The sequence below is a fragment of the Sminthopsis crassicaudata genome, chromosome 2, assembly GCF_048593235.1.
Source record: "Sminthopsis crassicaudata isolate SCR6 chromosome 2, ASM4859323v1, whole genome shotgun sequence".
Classification (NCBI taxonomy): Eukaryota; Metazoa; Chordata; class Mammalia; order Dasyuromorphia; family Dasyuridae; genus Sminthopsis; species Sminthopsis crassicaudata.
The window spans coordinates 369,261,450-369,280,175 of NC_133618.1; the positions used below are offsets into that span (position 1 = coordinate 369,261,450).

At 38.1% G+C, this 18,726-nt stretch overlaps 1 protein-coding gene across 1 annotated transcript in view; it reads right to left on the reverse strand.

Annotated features, from left to right (window-relative positions):
* LOC141556653 (TNF receptor-associated factor 3) overlaps positions 1–1,242 on the reverse strand; it is a 154,105-nt gene extending 152,863 nt beyond the window's left edge. Inside the window, exon 1 of the mRNA XM_074291111.1 lies at positions 1,105–1,242. The gene's annotated coding sequence lies outside the window, so the exon portion shown is untranslated. The remainder of the gene's footprint in view (positions 1–1,104) is intronic.
* Positions 1,243–18,726: the final 17,484 nt, after the last annotated feature.

Sequence of the window (18,726 nt, forward strand, 5' to 3'; positions counted from 1 at the left end):
TGTGTATATGGGGAGGAAGGAAGGGTTTACAACAACCCATTTTCTCTTCGAACGCTCCCCCCCCCGGACAGATGTGTATCTACGGAGAGAAAGCTTGTTCCCCCAATTGATCCGCAATGCTTCGAGCCGGGGTGGGGGAAATGTCTTTTAACAACACACATACATAGCCTTTTTTCCTTCTCACAACCGTCATCTCGGACACAGCTTTATGTAAATAAAGGAAAGAGGATAAAAAGAATGCACAAAGTACACATGCACACGCCCCTTTTTTCCTTTATACGCCCCCATTCTCCACCAGCTTAACGCAGCATGTGTGTCCATGAGAAGACCATGTGTCCACAAGGGGGCTAATTTGGCTGCCCTCCACACACGCACACTTTTTCTTCTCATAAACCCCCTTCCTAATTCACGGACACAGCCAGTGTCTCCGAGAGGGGAGACTGTGTCCACCTAGACATACACCCCCCACACACACTCCTTTTTCTCCGCAGAAGCCCCTTCCCCGGCTCTAGCCACAGCCAGTCTGTTTATAAACCGAGGAATTCTGCTGCTCCTCCTCCTCACTTTACATACACACACACACACACACACACACACACACACACACACACACACACACACACACCCTTTCACAGGACTTCGTATGCCCGTTTCCTTGCATCGCAAACACAGCCGGGTTGTCTATGAGAAAAGGGCTTGTGTCCACGAAGAGGGCCGCCTCTTACACACACACACACACACACACACACACACACACACACACACACTCACACTCACACATACCTTTCTTCATAATCGCCCAAGGAAAAGGAGACCGGTATTCACCTGAGGGGTAATATGGACAACCCCCCCCCCCCCGCCCCCGTCCCGCCTGGACACATATTCAATGACACATACTTTTTTCCCCACACACACAACCCCTAACTCTCCTGTAAGTCTGAGAAGAGGATTTGTGTGTGTGTGTAGAAAAGAATCTGGCTTCCCCCTTTCCCTCCCTCACGCGTGCACACAACATTCTCTCAGTCTCTGTCTCTGTGTGTTTCTCTCCACACACAGACATACACAGACACACATACACACACACACATACACACACTCACTCACTTCATATAATCCATTCCCCTCTGTGTATCTATGAGGAGAGGACTCAGGTGTCGAAAGTCTGGGGGTACGTCATCTACACCCCCTTGCCCGGAGCACGCGCCCCGCGTCCCCCGGACTCGGGCCAGCCTCAGTTGCTAAGGCCTCCTGCCTGGCGCCAGTCTGGCCCTTAGCAACAGGCTGCAGGGCTGGAAGCGCTGGGCCAGCGAAGGGGGCGGCCCCTGCGGCCCCGGATTTAGACTCTCTGCTCAGTCGGCCTCGGCTGCCCCGAGGCCAGGCCAGGGAATAGTTTGTGCAAAGGCGGAGCGGGGAGGAAGGAGGGGTGCTGCTTTTGTCCTAGCTCCTTCTCAGCCAATTCCGCGCCAGGCCCGGAATTAAACCTGCCGCCGGCGCGTCTCCCTGCCTGCCAGCGCCACAGCCGTCGGTCCCCTTTCTCTGCAGAGGGATTTAAAATACCACACGCCACCCCCACCCTCACCCGTGTCTCCTCGCTTCTGTCTCCCGGTCCTACTGACCCGGTATCCCTCTCCGATAGCACCCCCCCCCATTTTATGTTTTATGTAGCCATTATAATCCAATAAATGTGTTTATCTAGGTACCCAACCAGTTAAAGGCGTGGGACTGGAAATGTGTACGCGTGCTCTCTTCTCCCCCTTCCTCCCCAAGCCAAAAAGGCGCTCGCGGACTCGAGAACCTGAGATTTTTCCACAAAGTGGAAAATGAATGACATCACTCCGCTCTAAAGTGAAGGAGGGGGGTGCTGCGATAGTGGGTGCAGGTTGAACCTAACCAACCAGACTGTCACTTCGCAGGAGCCTGCAGAGGCACAAAACCTCTGCCTGGCTGTGCAGTCAGGGGAGGGGGGGGGGGGGAAGGAAGAAGTCCCAGAAGCTGACTCATTAGAAATGGGTTACTGGCTGTTGTTGCTGCTGACTATTTTCAGTCTCTAGTTTTGGTTTCTACCTCCATTCCCCCGTGTAGTAAGCATGCAGGTGAGCCCCTCTTCCCTGGTTCATGGAACACTGAGGAGTAAAAAGGGAACTTTCTAGATGTCCAGGGTCCAGGAGGAAAAAGGGGGGGAAATGCTAGACTGCATCTAGACCTGGAAAGGCCCACACGTCCATGCAGATCCTGTAGGAAAGCAGGGTGCACCAAGGAACTAAGCCAGACAAAGATGCAGAGGGACAGGGAGTATGCGTACTGACTACAGATGAGCAGGAAGAAATGCAAGGCCACAATGTATCTACAGCCCAGGCCCATCTAGAGAGCCGAAGAAGAGAAAGAAGCTAAGGAGGGGGTGAGGGAGAGAAGAGAGAGAGAGAGTTTTTTCTTTCTTGTGTTTTTCTCTTTTGATTTCATTTTTCTTATTGTTTTAGGGAAGTGGGGAAGAGGAGGAGGGAGAAAGAAAAGTTTGGAACTTGAGGTTTTGCAAGAGTGAATGTTAAAAACTATCTTCACATGTATTTTGAAAAATAAAGAGCTATTATTATTATAAAAAAATAACCAATTGAACATGTGACCTTCAAACCTGTCATGCTTCATTCATTCTGGTCTTCCTTCTGTTCTCTTCTGTTCAATTAAAAAATATTTCAGTGACTCTTTTTCTTTCCACTTTTTCTTTCTTCTTTTGGCTGCCCTATTCCTAGCCCCACCTCTCTCCTTTTCACCCTCCCCCAAATTGAAACAAAACTTTTGCAACAAATAAGGATAGTCAAACAAAACTAATTCCTTAATTAGCCAGATCTAAAAATGCATACAACATTCTTTTTTTTTTTAATTTTTTAAAATTAATTTTTATAATTATAATGCATACAGCATTCTTGACCTTAAATCCATAACCTGTCTGGCAAGACTTCCTGGAAACAAAATAGTCTTTGGCCTTCTCCTCAGTTTCCCTAAAACTGTAAGATCCATTGTTTCAGAGTTCAGGCTTTTTTCTGCTGCTTCTTTTAAGATTATGCCTTTTCTGAAGGTCCACCCCTGAGAAGACATCTGATCCTTCTTGGGTCTCACCACAATAGGCCAAGAGTACAATACTCGTGATAGCTAAATGGCATAGAACACTTTCCCTGCAGTCAGGAGGCCCTGAATTCAGATCCTGGCTCAGATACTTACTAGCTATATGACCCTGGACAAGTCATTTAACCCCAACTGCCTCCTCCACTCCCACCCATCCCTTTCCCAAAAAAGAAGTTCAGCACAAAGATTGATCTAACAAGTTTAAACCCTAGTTCTCCCACTAAATTCCCAAGTAACTTTAGGTAGGTCATCTCTCTTGGTCCTGGTTTTGTCATCAATAAAAATGAGGGAATCATTAAGCCCTGACATGACTCTATAAGGACCTATTAGTTTAATTTAATTCAACAAACACTTATTAAGTACATAGGCAGAACAGGATACAGTGAATACTGCCTGATCTAGAGTCAGGAAGACTGGATCTTCTTAAGTTCAAATTCAGCCTCTGACATTTATTAGTAGTGTGACCCTGGGCAAGTCACTTAATCCTGTTTCCTTGAGTTTCCTCAATTGTAAAATGAGTGGGAGAAGAAAATGGCAAACCATTGCAGTATCTTTCCTAAGACCTCAAATGAGGTCACAGAGAGTTGGACACAACTGAAAACAAACAAAAAAAACAACATACCAATATGTTGGGAAATATAAAGTTTAGATAAGACCTAATACCTGACCCTAAATCCAAAGTTCTATTTACAGTCTTGAGGGTAAATTGTTAGCAACAAAAAGGAAAGAAATCAGGGAAGGCATCCTGAAAGAAGTGATATTCAAGTTGACCTTTTAAAGAATGGAAAAACATTCAGTAGCCAGAGAAAAAGTGAAAGGAAATCAGTCTAGATATAAGGAAGAGCAACAATTCTTTTGAGAAGTTTGAATGTGAAAGGAAGGACAAATATAGATAATAACTTGAGGGAATGATAGGGTCATGTCACTGTCAGCAAGTGATGGACTTGGCATTTGAGCTGAATTTTCAAAGAAAGATAAAAATTCAACTGGGAGTTTGAGAGGAAAGATATTCCAAGCAACAGTTTAAGAAAATGTATGGAGCCTGCAAAGCAAGGCATCTTCAAGGAATGGAGAAATGTAAACCTGACAGGAGTATAGGGAGCACAAGGGATAATAAGGAATGCAGCTTAAAAGGTAGGATGGCCCCAGATTGTTGAAGACTTTGAATGTTAGGTAGAGAAGCTTGAATAATTAAACAACTAGATATTAGGGTCATAATGACTTTTTGATCCCACATCAATCATTCTCATAAAGTATTTGGAGGTATCATTAACCATTTTTTAAAACCACATGTCTATTTATACTTAACCCTCTCCCCCCAGACATTTAAAAGCTACAATCAAGCTATTGTTCCATGTGTCTTAAAGACTATTCTCTGGGCAGGATTTTATTATATAATCAATTTTCCCCCCTGCACAACATGGAAGCAGCCTTGAGTATATTAGCTTCTTCCTCAGGGTTCTGGGCAAAATAATTCACCCTAGATATATGTTTTTATTCAAACTCCATCTCCCATGCATTTATGGATCAATAAACACTGTAGGGTAATTCTCTAGTGCTCCTCAGGGACACATTCTCAGGATAAATTTGGGATATGGGAAAATGGAATTTATCAAGTGCCATAAAACTTAGCACCCAATGTGACAAGGCTGTGTCAGTGTTAAGCTCAAATGGTACTAACCTCATCAGGCGTATTCTTTCTGAGACAAGTAAAGAGTGACTGGAGCCAATATTTTTTGGTACTGCTACCTGATATGCCTTTACAAATACTTGTGGGCCCACAGGCCTGCAGGAAGGTCTCCAGAATGCTAAAGACAATCACAACAATCACAAATGAGGAAGCATGATGGCATGGTGATCCAAACTGATGTAGAGAATTCCCACATTATCAGTGTCCACTGTAGATCACATTTCCATTAAATAATCAATGGATTGCTTATATATTAAAGATGAGAGTGGTATGGTAGGAAAAAAAAAACCTGAAATTGAAGTGAGAAAACCTTGCCTCATGTTCAGAATCTGTTCAGATTCTGTCACTTCCTTGTTTATCAAAAAGGGTAAAGGGGAGCCCCTCAATGGACTATGTAGCCCACAACATTCCTCCTCTTTGACTTTTTCCTTTTAATAGATGGCTATATCTACTACATCAGAGGCAGCCCAGTATAACAGAGAAAGAATTGATCTCAAAGTCAGAAGGACCTGCCATATAACGATTCAATGCTCTATTCAATGCTCGATTCTTTAAGAATATAAGTTTCAGAGAGGACATCAATCTACAGTGGTAAAAGGAATTTATTAATTGAGGAATGAAATCAAAAGTATAGGCCCTAGCCCTTAATAGCACCAAGATCATTCCCTTCTTTATTCCCTGAAACTGCTCATGCCTTACTCCCTCAAAAATAGAATGCCCTGTATTTATTTTACATACAGTTTGTATGCACTTATATATGTACATGTTGAATATAAGCTCCTTGAAGACAGATTATTTCATTGTTGTCTCTGAATGTCTAGCACCCAGGACAGTGTCTCTAGTATGCAGTAGATGCTTAATAGATATTTGTTGATTGGTTGATCAGTTGAATTTGTAAGGTTGGACAAAAGTGGGGAACTTGTCCCCAGTCATATAGCTGTTAAATATCAGAGCCAGAACTTGAATCCAGGACCAAGATCAATGGTCTTCCCAGTGTTGTTTATAGCTGTTTAGTCCTGTCTAACTCTTGATCCTGTAGACTATACTATTCATGGTACTTTCTTGGCAAAGATACTGGGGTGGTTTGCCATTTCATTCCCAAGTAAAAAGTGACTTGTCCAAGGTCACACAGCTAATAAGTATCTGAGGCTCTATTTGAACTCAGGGCCTCCTGATGCCAGGCCCAGCACTCTACTGAGCCACCCAGCTTTCTCTAATACTTCCAATAAAGTATATCACCCTTTCATGAGGAGATATTACCATAGTAACATATACTGCAGACATGAATACACTCACTCCTTAATCCTTACGTGAAAATAGGGTTCAGACAAGTGGCATCCAGCTTTCCTAGTGGCATCCAGCTGGTAAGTAATAAAACTGGGATTCAAGGGGCCATCACCAATCATCCTGACCTGCGTTTTGACCCTTCACTCCAATTGACTCCAGGGAAAGAGTAACTCTGATGATTTTGCACAGCTCAATCTCACTTAAATCCAATTCATTTGAAAGTCACAACATCACCCTCTTGATGTCATTGGTCCTCTGAGAACTGAAGGATGAGCAACAACAAAATTGAGATTCACAAAAGCAAGATCAGAACTCAGAGACCATCCAGTCCAACACCTCATTTTACATGTAGAGATCAATCTATTCAAATAGGTCAGAGAAAAGATTTAAACCAACTTTTAGAAACTGTAAAGGAGAGGAGGCAGGTAAAGCCCTAAATCTCAGAACTTTGCATCAATTACTATGTCTAAGTTAACAAGGTCCAACACTCCAGAAAACAGGACATAATATGGTAGATCTGAGCCTGAAAGAATTCATAGCCTAATAATACTTGCGCGATTAATTAGGGCCAGTGGGAAGGAGAAATAAGAGATAAATCCTAAGAGCACCATGCAGCCTCTTCAATGCATCCTTTTTGATTAATTAATAGCACCAATTTAGCTAATGAGCCATAGCACAATAGGTTTAATGAAATGTACTTCTTATATTGAACAGTGGTACAAAGGCAACTGAAGAAAGAAAGAAAGCCTACCCTCTTCCCTATCAGTAAAGGGAAACATTGGCCAACTTCAGCATGCAGTAAGACCTTAGGCAAGTCATTTCCCTACTTCAATAATTCAATCTCCATCTTCAAGTATAGAAATTGAACTAGAAGGTGTCTAAAGTCCCTCCCTCCCACTTCTGATGTTCTAAAAACCTCTAGGATTTTATGCTGACACAGGAAAGGGGAAACGTTTTAAGTGATTCAGAGATGCAGGATTCTCAGCCCTTCACCGTGTTGATAGAATTGAGCCAAGAGCTGTGCTCCTAGTGAAAAAAACTGTTCATTCAGACAATTCTCAGAGGAAGAAATTGAAACTATATCCACTCACATGAAAGAGTGTTCCAAATCACTACTGATCAGAGAAATGCAAATTAAGACCACTCTGAGATACCACTACACACCTGTCAGATTGGCTAAGATGATAGGAACAAATAATGACAAATGTTGGAGGGGATGTGGGGAAATTGGGACACTAATACATTGCTGGTGGAGTTGTGAAAGAATCCAGCCATTCTGGAGAGCAATCTGGAATTATGCCCAAAAAGTTATCAAACTGTGCATACCCTTTGACCCAGCAGCGCTACTACTGGGATTATATCCCAAAGAAATACTAAAGAGCGGAAAGAGACATATATGTGCCAAAATGTTTGTGGCAGCTCTTTTTGTTGTAGCTAGAAACTGGAAGATGAATGGATGTCCATCAGTTGGAGAATGGTTGGGTAAATTGTGGTATATGAAGGTTATGGAATATTATTGCTCGGTAAGAAATGACCAGCAGGAGGAATACAGAGAGGCCTGGAGAGACTTAAATCAACTGATGCTGAGTGAAATGAGCAGAACCAGAAGATCACTGTACACTTCAACAACAATACTGTATGAGGATGTATTCTGATGGAAGTGGAAATCTTCAACATAAAGAAGATCCAACTCACTTCCAGTTGATCAATGATGGACAGAGGTAGCTACACCCAGAGAAGAAACACTGGGAGGGGAATGAAAATTGTTAGCACTAATATCTGTCTGCCCAGGTTGCATGTACCTTCGGATTCTAATGTTTATTGTGCAACAAGAAAATGATATTCGCACACATGTATTGTACCTAGATTATATTGTAACACATGTAAAATGTATGGGATTGCCTGTCATCTGGGGGAGGGAATAGAGGGAGGGGGGGTAATTTGGAAAAATGAATACAAGGGATAATATTATAAAATATATATATATATATATATATATATAATAAAAAAAAGATTATAAAGGGATCCTGGAGACCAAAAAAAAAAAAAAAAAAAAAAAAAAAAAAAGAAAAAAACTGTTCATTATAAAGGAAAAGGTGAGCAGTCATTGGTTCTTTCATTTACTGGCTGTGTAAGTTATTCTTTAGTTTACTCCTCTGTAGAATGGGTTTGAACATGTGGTTTACCCTTTACGTATATGGCCTTGTACTTTCATTTTCCTGAATCTCGGTCTTTTTATCTATAAAACATGGGGTTAGAATAAGACAATTTTAAAGATTCAGCCTATCTCTAAATCTGTAATTGACTGATCCTGACATAATCTGTGTTTCCACTAGAGGGTGCGTGTGAAAGTCATGAGAGATGGGTTGGAAAAGTGCTTTGAGAAGCAAAGATCCTTGAATTAGGAGCCACAAAGGATCTTAAAGACAATTCCTCTGAGGTTCAGAGAGGAGGACATTTACCCAAGATCACACAGCTAGGAATTAGCAAAGTCAGAATCTGAAACCAGGCTCTCTAACTCTAAATGCAGAGTTCTTTCCATATACCATACCACATGTAGTAGTAGCATCAGGCAGTAGCAGTTGTTGTTGTGGCAGCAGTAGTAATAGCAGTAGCAGTAATAATAGTAGCAGCAGTAGTAACAATAATAGTAACAGCAATGATAGCAGCAGCAGTAGTAGTAGCTGTTGTAGTAAAAGCAGTAGCAGTAGTAATTGTAGCAGCAGTAGTAACAATAGCAATAGCAATAGTAGTAATAGTAATAATAGCAACAGCAATAGTAGTAGTAGCTGTTGTTGTAGTAAAAGCAGTAGCAGTGGTAATAGTAGCAGCAGTAATAATATTAAAAGTAGTAGTAGTAATAGTTATAATCGTAGCAATACTAGTAATAGCAACAGTAGTAGTAGTAACAAGTAGTAATAGCAATAGTAGCAGTTGTTGAAGGAGTAACAGTAGTAATAGCAGTAGCAGTAATAGTAGCAGTAGTAATCGTAGTAATAATAATAGCAACAGCAATAGTAAGAGTAGTGGTAGTTGTTGCAGTAATTAGCATGAGACTATAATGTATTTTACTATACTGTATATTATGGTACTATAATATGTTTTATAAATACAGCCTTGTGTGCTGGAGTCTCTCTGCCTCTTGGAAAATAGCTAATCCCTGTAATATAGCTAATCTATCTGAATTACTCTGAGGTTGGCAAACTCAGCTTGTCAGCCCCCTATCTAAATGGTGCAGCAGAGGAAGGCCTACTCCAGAGGGAAAATAAATAGTAGGGTGTCTAGTTATGATCTTTGTGACTTATAGGTGGGAGTGAATTTTCCAAGTCTTACTGAGATAAATGATTTTTTCTGTTCTTGAAACCCCTATTCTTAACATTACTTCATGCCATCAAGAGACTTCTTGATTGACTGAGAATAACCTGAGTTTGGGAAGATTCGTTGAGTAAAATCTTCAGAGATCATGGGGAATAAATCCAGGCATGTGTTTAACAACCAGCTTAACAAAGAAAAGAAATGTGCATATGACTTCTTTTTAAAATTTATTTTCATCTGTGTTATTAACATTATTAACATTTTATTCATCACTTTCTTAAGTCTACATAATCAACAAATCAATAAATCTAGCCCTGATTTTTGCTGGTTTCAGAGTTGTACATGGTCATACTGAAAATTTAACAATCTACTCTAATAAACCCTTTCAGGCTGGCTTCAGCAACATTCAATCAACATTTAGTCAGTGAAAATTCAGAATGTAGCAAATGGTAAAAGTTCTGAAGCCAAAAGCTCCTGAACTTTTGGAGAAGCTAGTGCCCAGGAAGCTGCCTATAGCTCAAAGACAGGCCAAGGTAACCATCAGCCTTTACTTGATTACTACTTGGTTCTGCTATTCTCGGGCTCATGAATGCCTTAGGCAAGATGAGTTTCTCCCAGAGGCTCCCCAGAGGCTCCAAGTACCTTCACTCTGACACATGTAACTTCACTTATCACCAGATTAATCTCTCCACTAACTGAGAATGGAATTTTCTGGCATAATAATAATAAATCATATTTATGTAGCACTTTAAGGTTTACAATAAAAAAAATGTGTGACTTTATATCAAGTCATATTATGTGTGTTTTGCCCTAGGTTGCTGCCTACACTGACTAGCCCTAATCCTGGTTCTGTTTATTATACTTATGAAGAATTTAAAGAAATAGGAAATAGATCTAATCAATCAACTAGTCTTTCATGACCCCATCTCCTCTTTCTTTTCCCTCCCCCCTTTTCTTCATCGAGGAAAAAGAAAGAGAAGGCAAGAGGCACAGTACTTACTCACAGTCTACCTGATACAAATACCTGATACAAATACAAGGGATAATATTATAAAATATATATATATATATATATAATAAAAAAAAAAAAGATTATAAAGGGATCCTGGAGACCAAAAAAAAAAAAAAAAAAAAAAAAAAAAGAAAAAAACTGTTCATTATAAAGGAAAAGGTGAGCAGTCATTGGTTCTTTCATTTACTGGCTGTGTAAGTTATTCTTTAGTTTACTCCTCTGTAGAATGGGTTTAAACATGTGGTTTACCCTTTACGTATATGGCCTTGTACTTTCATTTTCCTGAATCTCGGTCTTTTTATCTATAAAACATGGGGTTAGAATAAGACAATTTTAAAGATTCAGCCTATCTCTAAATCTGTAATTGACTGATCCTGACATAATCTGTGTTTCCACTAGAGGGTGCGTGTGAAAGTCATGAGAGATGGGTTGGAAAAGTGCTTTGAGAAGCAAAGATCCTTGAATTAGGAGCCACAAAGGATCTTAAATAATACCAGACCAAAATAACAAATTTAGGAGCACTGATTCCTTGTCATTAATTAGCCAAGTTTTTATTAACCATTTTCTACATGCCGGGTCTTGTGTTGGGGACTAAGAATAGAAAAACACACAGTCCCTATGTACCAATTTGGCTGGAACATAGAGTTCAGAAGGAAAATAATATGTAATTAATGTGAAAAGGTAGACAGACCTATGGCCAAAAAAATATCATATCCAGAAAAATTATTTAAAATATTGAATGAGGAAAAAATGGACATTCAATGAAATTGCAGATTTTCAGAACTTTCTATCAACCAAACCCAAACATAATAGAAAATTTAACATATAAGAGTCAATATCAAAGGATAATTTTAAGGAACTCAGCATGAACAAATTGTTTATATATTTTTTCACATGAGAAATATATAGTAAATGTTTAAGATTGACATCAACTATAGGGCAGCTCAAAAGAAAGATTGGGGCAGAGTCAAGGTAAAAATAGTAATTATGTCATACAAATGAGATGCAGAGGAAGAATAGACACAAAGGCATTAGAGGGGAGAAGGACTCAGAGTTCTGAAAAATCTACTCACATGTGGAGTGCATTAAATAGACAACACTACATAAATATTAAGAAGGATATAGCATCCTCCAAAATCCATAAAGAAATAGGGGTGGAGTGGGGATAGACAGGCAGGGAAGCAAAGGGTTGGGAAGAAGATAAGAGAGAGATTCATGGGTGGGGGAAGGTTAAATAAAGAGTAGAATTAAAGCAAAAGGTAAGTAGAGATAGGAAAGATATGTCTTTGGCAGGGTGGGGTGGGGGGAGAGAGATGTATGTGTATGTATATATCTACATATATATATATGTAAATATATCCTTTCTTAACTCTTGGGGGTGGGAGATATAAAAGGGGGAAAAGAATAAAATAAAAAAGGTACACAGCAGAGAACAGAAGAACAATTTAAAGGAAATAAAGAAAAGTTGAACATGTATGGAAATTTTTTCCACTAATATATATATTAGCAATACTTTCTTGAACCAGTATTTGTTGTTATATATTTTTAATCTTCCATGATGTTCTGCTGGGCATATGACAATGTTCTCTTTTGTTTTGTTAATGAAAAGGTAGGCTTGTAGCCAGATAGGTAGGGTTTAAATTTCAACAAAGTTTTATTTGACCCTAGAAACAATAGTGAATGACTTGGAGCTTAATGAGCAGAGGATTGACTTGGTCTGAACAAGTTTTGGGAAGATAAGTTTTGGGTAACGAGGGCTTAAAATAGGATGATGGCTGTGTAAATAGAGGGAAAAGAAAAAATATGAGTGATATGCAGAATTGACAAACATGAGAAAAAAAAATTTAAGTGATGATTCATTGAGAGAGTATGTAAAGACAAAAGTGGAAGGGACCTAGAATAGAACTTTAAGGGGAGTATATAAGGAAGCATAATTAAGGGGTAATATATGGATGATGGTCCAGAAAATATATTGGATAACAATGTCAGGATTCTGAAGGCTCTTAGCACATTAAAACAATGAGCTGGAGCTAACCAGATAAAAATTGAATCAGGACAAATATAAAGTCTGACATTCAGGTTAATAAAACCAACCATACAAGTACACAATTTGAGAGGCTTGGCTAAGCAGCATTTCAAGTGAAAAAAGGCTGGGATGGATTAGTGGACTGCAAATTTAATATGTCAGTAATAGCTAACATTTAAAAAGCACTTTAAGATTTGCAAATTGCATTCTATCTATCATCTTAATGAATTTTTTTTAAGAACCCTGGGAAATAAGTGCTATTGTTACCCCCCCCCCATTTTACAAGTGAGGAGACACTGTCTTATTAGTCAACATGGCACATGAAACTAAAGACTGCTTTTAGGTTGCATTTAAAGAAGCACAGGGTCCCAGAACAAGAGATGTAATGCTTCTGTTGTCCCTTGCCCTAGTCAAGTCCCATCTGAAGTATTTATTATAAAATCTGTTTCTGGACAATCATCACCCATGCTCTTTAGTAAATTAATAGTCAGTCTACAAACATTCATTAAGTGCTTACTGTGAGTTAAGTATTGTGCTAAATCTCTAAGACTATAAATTATAAAAAAGTTGGAATATGCATTAGCACAGGGGAATACCTCTCCAGTGAAAACACAGAGTCAGTTCCCCAAAATTTTGTGAAGTGAGTCACCAAGCAGGACAAGGCATGAAAAGATTCCCTTCATGGCTAGGAAATACCCACTTTGAGCTGAAAGATGGAACTTAACTCATCTCTAAATGCTGACTCTAGGTTTCAAATGTCTTCTCAGAATTTCAATTTTATAAGAATGTAACAAGCTTCCTAAAATTCACTTCAATTTCAAAGAAGAATGAAGAATTAATGAATAGATGGATTAAAATTCATTTAAGTACTTAGTATGTGCCAAGCACTAAGAATAGAAATTTAAAAAAACAAAACAAAACAGTACCTGCCCTCAAAAAGCTTGAATTCTCCATCAGCAAGCATCACATATAATGGGGATAAACTAAAACCATTCCCATTAAGATCAGGGGGTGAAAAAAAAGGTTGCCCATTATCATCAATACTATTCAATATTGCATTAAAAATGTTGATTTTAGCAATAAGAGAAGAAAAAGAAATTAAATGAATTTGAGTAATTGAGGTAATGAGAAAAATAAATTATTACTCTTTGCAGAGAATAAAATGGTATACTTAGAGAATCCTAGAGAACCAACTAAAAAACTACTAGAAATAATTCACTTTAGCAAACTTGCAGGATTCAAAATAAATACACATAAATCATTAGCATTTCTCCATGTTATCAACAAAGTCCAGCAGCAAGAAATACAAAGAGAAATTCCATTTAAAATAACTATAGCTAATATAAAATATTTTGGAATCTACCTGCCAAGGCAAAATCAGGAACCATATGAACACAATTTCAAAACATTTTCCACACAAATAAAGTCAAATGTAATCAACTAGAAGAATATCAATTGCTCATGATTAGGCCAAGCTAATATAATAAAAATGACAATTCTACCTAAATTAATCTACTTATTCAGTGCCATATCAATCAAACTCCAAGAAATGATTTTACAGAGCTAAAAAATTAATAAAAAAGTTCATCTGGAAGAACAAAAGGCTAAGAATTCAAGGAAATTCATGAAAAAAAAATGCACATGAAGGTGGCCTACCTGTACCAAGCCTAAAGCTATATTATAAAGCAGGGGTCCTCAAAACTCTTTGGTACTAATTAAGAAACAGAGTAGTCAATCAGTGGAATAGGTTAGGTTCACAAAACACAGTAGTCAATGATTATAATAATCTAGTGTTTGATAAACCCAAAGACCACAGCTTCTGGGATAAGAACTCAGTATCTGACAAAAATTGTTGTGAAAATTGAAAAATAGTATGACAGAAACTAGGCAATGACCCATCTATCCAACTTATCTATACCAAGATAAGGTCAAACGGGTTCATAATTTAAACATATAATTCATTTGGCCTGATAGCCAAAGGGAAGTATTTTGGTTTGAGAAGTTACAGGGATAGTGAATGAAGTCATTCAGCAATTGACTAACAAATTGCTACTGGAAATAATAGTGTTGATTTGTGTTTTTAGTGGGGAAGGGAAGGCAATCGGGATTAAATGATTTACCTAGGGTCACACAGCTGGTAAGGTCACATTTAAACTCAGGTCCTCTTGACTCCAGGGTCAGTGCTCTATCCACTGCATTGTGTTGCTTCCCTAATAGTGTAGTGTAATTACTGTTCCTAAAGCAAGTGGAGATGAAGGGGGTGGCAGGAATGGTATGCAATATAAGGACAGAGTGTATCTGGGAAATGGAAATATTGGCTTTGGTGAATTCACAAGTTAGGAATTCAGAGCTCCAAGACTACTATTCCCCCCCTCAGAGCTCTCAAATCCAGAGCCAGTCTTCTAAAGCTACTACTCTCTGGACTCTGAACTCTGACTGCCAACTAAAGTTGGACAATTCCCTTTGCTAGGGCTAGAACAAAGGGAAATTGTTTGTATCCCTGATACTCCAACCTGGAATTCAGAATAACTTCATCCACTGAAAAAGTATTTTAAATGGTAGTTTAGTGTACATATAGTGGAATCTTTGAAATTTAGATCTAGAAGGCTCCTTAGACACTCATCAACTCCATCCCATAATTTTACAACTTAGGAAACCACAGATTTTAAGCTACTTATCCAATGTCATACAGCAAGTTAACAGAGGATAAGACTTCAAATCCAAGGTTCTAGTATCAGAATTCATGTATGTTATGGATTAAATATTTGGTAAATTTAATTAGAATCAAAATGTCATTTATATCACTATTTCTATGGAGAAATTCATTGAATCCCAAACAAAACAATTTATAAAACAAACAAAAATAAAACTTATTGAACCCAAAGACAGGGAACTTTGACCAAAAAGGAAAATCTCCTAAACTGGTTTCATGACATTGGAAACGTATATATTTTTAAATTATAGCTTTTTATTTACAAAACATATGCATGGGTAATTTTTCAACATTGGCCCTTGCAAAACCTCCTTCCAATTTTTCCTCTCCTTCCATCCACCCCTTCCCCTAGATGGCAGGTAACCCAATATGCATTAAATATGTTAAAATATATGTTAAATACAATATGTATATGTATATATATACATATATACATATTTATACAGTTATTTTGCTGCACAAGAAAAAATGGATCTAGAAAGAAAAAAAAAAAACTCGAGAAGGAAAACAAAAATGCAAGCAGACAGTAACAGAAAGAGTGTAAATGCTATGTTGTGGTCCAGAGTTCTTTCACTGGGTGTAGCTGGTTCTCTTCGTTATTGAACAGATGGAACTGATTTGGATCCTCTCATTGTTGAAGAGAGCCATGTCCATCAGAACTGATCATCATATAGTATTGTTGTTGAAGTGTATAATGATCTCCTAGTTCTGCTCATTTCACTTAGCATCAGTTCATTTAAGTCTCTCCAACCTCTCTGTATTCATCCTGCTGGTCATTTCTTACAGAACAATAATATTCCATAACATTCATATACCACAATTTACCACAATTTATTCAGACATTCTCCAATTAATGAGCATCCATTCAATTTCCAGTTTCTAGCCACTACAAAAAGGGCTGCCACAAACATTCTTGCACATACAGTACATAAGCCCAGTAGTAACACTGCTGGATCAAAGGGTATACACAGTTTAATAACTTTTTGAGCTTAGTTCCAAATCACTCTCCAGAATGGTTGGATTCATTCACAATTCCACCAATAATGAGATCCATACATTTTAAACCAGGACTTCTGAATCTGAGATCCTTGGATTTCAAGGAGTTCATGAACTTGGATGGGGAAAAATTTACATTTTTGTTTTCACTAACTTCTAAGTGAAACTTTGCATTTCCCTCAATTATTTAAAAATGTTGTCTTAAGAATCTGTGAGCTTCACCAGATTGCCAAAAAGCACCCCCCTCTCCCTCTCTCCCTCCCTCTCTCTCTCTCTCTCTCTCTCTCTCTCTCTCTCTCTCTCTCTCCCCTTCTCTGTCTCTGTCTCTCTGTCTCTATCTGTGTCTGTCTCTCTGTCTCTATCTGTGTCTGTCTCTCTGTTTCTATCTGTGTCTGTCTCTCTGTCTCTATCTGACTCTGTCTCTCTGTCTCTGTCTCTGTCTCTGTCTCTGTCTCTCTCTCTCTCCCCCTCTCTCTCTGTATGTCTCACACACACACGTTAAGAACTCCTTATCTAGAGTAATTTTCTGATATAATAAACCAGAATATCAAAAAGAGAAGGAGACAAACATTTTTTAAAACATTTTTATCAAGCCACCCTATACAAGCCATCACTTTCAGTAACTTTGGGTGAGGGGGGGGGAATATTCATGTCATATATTTTTCTCTCTTAGTTCTCTTATAACTTAGAGTTCTTTCTCTATCACTTTTGCTTCCAGTTGAGTACAGAGTGCTTCTTTAGAAACAAGATTTTCCATGGTTATTAGTATTCAATTTCTCCTCCAATGGGCAGAAATAAATTAGTTGCCCACATGGTTGGATGAGATGATCTGACTTTGAGGTCCAATGTGTCTTTCTAGCTTTTTTCTTAAAGAAAACTGATTTACAAAATTGGTTTTCTAAATCTTTCACTACTAATAGGACAGTGTGGTCAGTCCTTATTTAATTAACAAGCATGCCCATGGAGGAAGAAAAAAACAAAAATTTCTTAACTTTTTCTCTGCTCTATCCCTCAAGTCAGAAACAATAGGAGTCCTTAAATGCCAATTTTACCACCTTCTTTATTTTCTTTAGTAAACATAATAAAAACTCACATTAAAATTAATAGTCAGGAAAGGTAGTAAAGTCATCTTCATTATTCCAGCTACATAATCACCTATCACCTCAGTTAAAAGAGCCATAACTAGGACTTTGTAGAAATTAAAAGACATTACCAGAATTTGTACTACTTTACAGCCTAGAAACTGAACCCTGCATTAGTTAACAAGAATAATTAATTAAAATAAGAAACTATATATAGAACACCAGCCCTGGAGTCAGGAGGACCCGAGTTCAAATCCAGCTTCAAAATCTTGATACTTATTAGCCATGTGACCCTTGGCAAATCACTTAATAGAAGGATGAATCATTTTGCAAAAAACAAACAAAATAGAAAACTACCAGATGTCTTTGCTACCTCCTTGTCTATAACACCAAGGGAGTTCAAGCTGGACTTGCCATATCTTTGTTGTGTAAATCAATTGAATCTGCACAAATTTCTAGTTATGGCTCTACTTGATGGATGATGATAATTATAACTCATTTTTCTGTAAAGCTTTTAAGATTACAAAACATTTTTCTTGCAGGAACCCAATGAAGAAGGGAGATATCAATTGTAGTTTATAGCCCTTATCTTTCTGAAATCCTATGTGTAATAGGTATACTTTTCTATAACACTTTCAATTCTGGCATTTCCAGTTTCCACTTATAGACCACTGATTACCCAGGAAGTTCCTAAATGAATTTGGTCAGATAATTAGTATTAACTTTCTTTTATTCTTTAACCAGTTAATTAATTAATTCATTTTAGCTTTTTTTTTTTTTTTTAAACATTTGAGTTCCAAATTTTCTCCTTCCTTCCAGCCCTTCTCCCAATTACTGAGAAGGCAAGCATTATGATCCAGGTCCCAGTCCTGACACATATTAGCTGTGTGAATCTGAGTAAGTTACCTGACATCTCAAGTCCAGGAAATTACAGAGGACATGACAATCTGCATTGGTAGATGAAGTTTCCTTTCCAAGAGTTTCTTTTACTGACAAAATTACAAATCTAGTCTCAATCCTAATCCCTCATGAGGTAAACTATGGGTTAATTGACTCACAGTCTAAAATTATCTTTACACTGATTCTAGCACAATTGAAAGAAGACTGTTTTTTTGGTTCAAATGCTGACTAGGTCACTTACAATCTAGAAAAAAAAAATCTCTTAAAGTTCTTGTACTTCAGTATCCTGAAGGTTTTGGACTAGATGATTTCCAAGGTTCCTTCCAACTCTAAATCAGTCCAAATGGTAGAAATTTAGGGCAAATCCATCTTTTTTAATTTAATTTTTATTTTATTTTATAATTATAACTTTTTTTTTGACAGTACATATGCCTGGGTAATTTTTTACAACATTATCCCTTGCACTTACTTCTGTTCAGATTTTTTTCCCTTCCTCCCCCAACCCCCTCCCCCAGATGGCAGGCAGTCTTATACATGTTAAATATATTACAATATATTCTAGATACAATATATGTGTGTAGAACC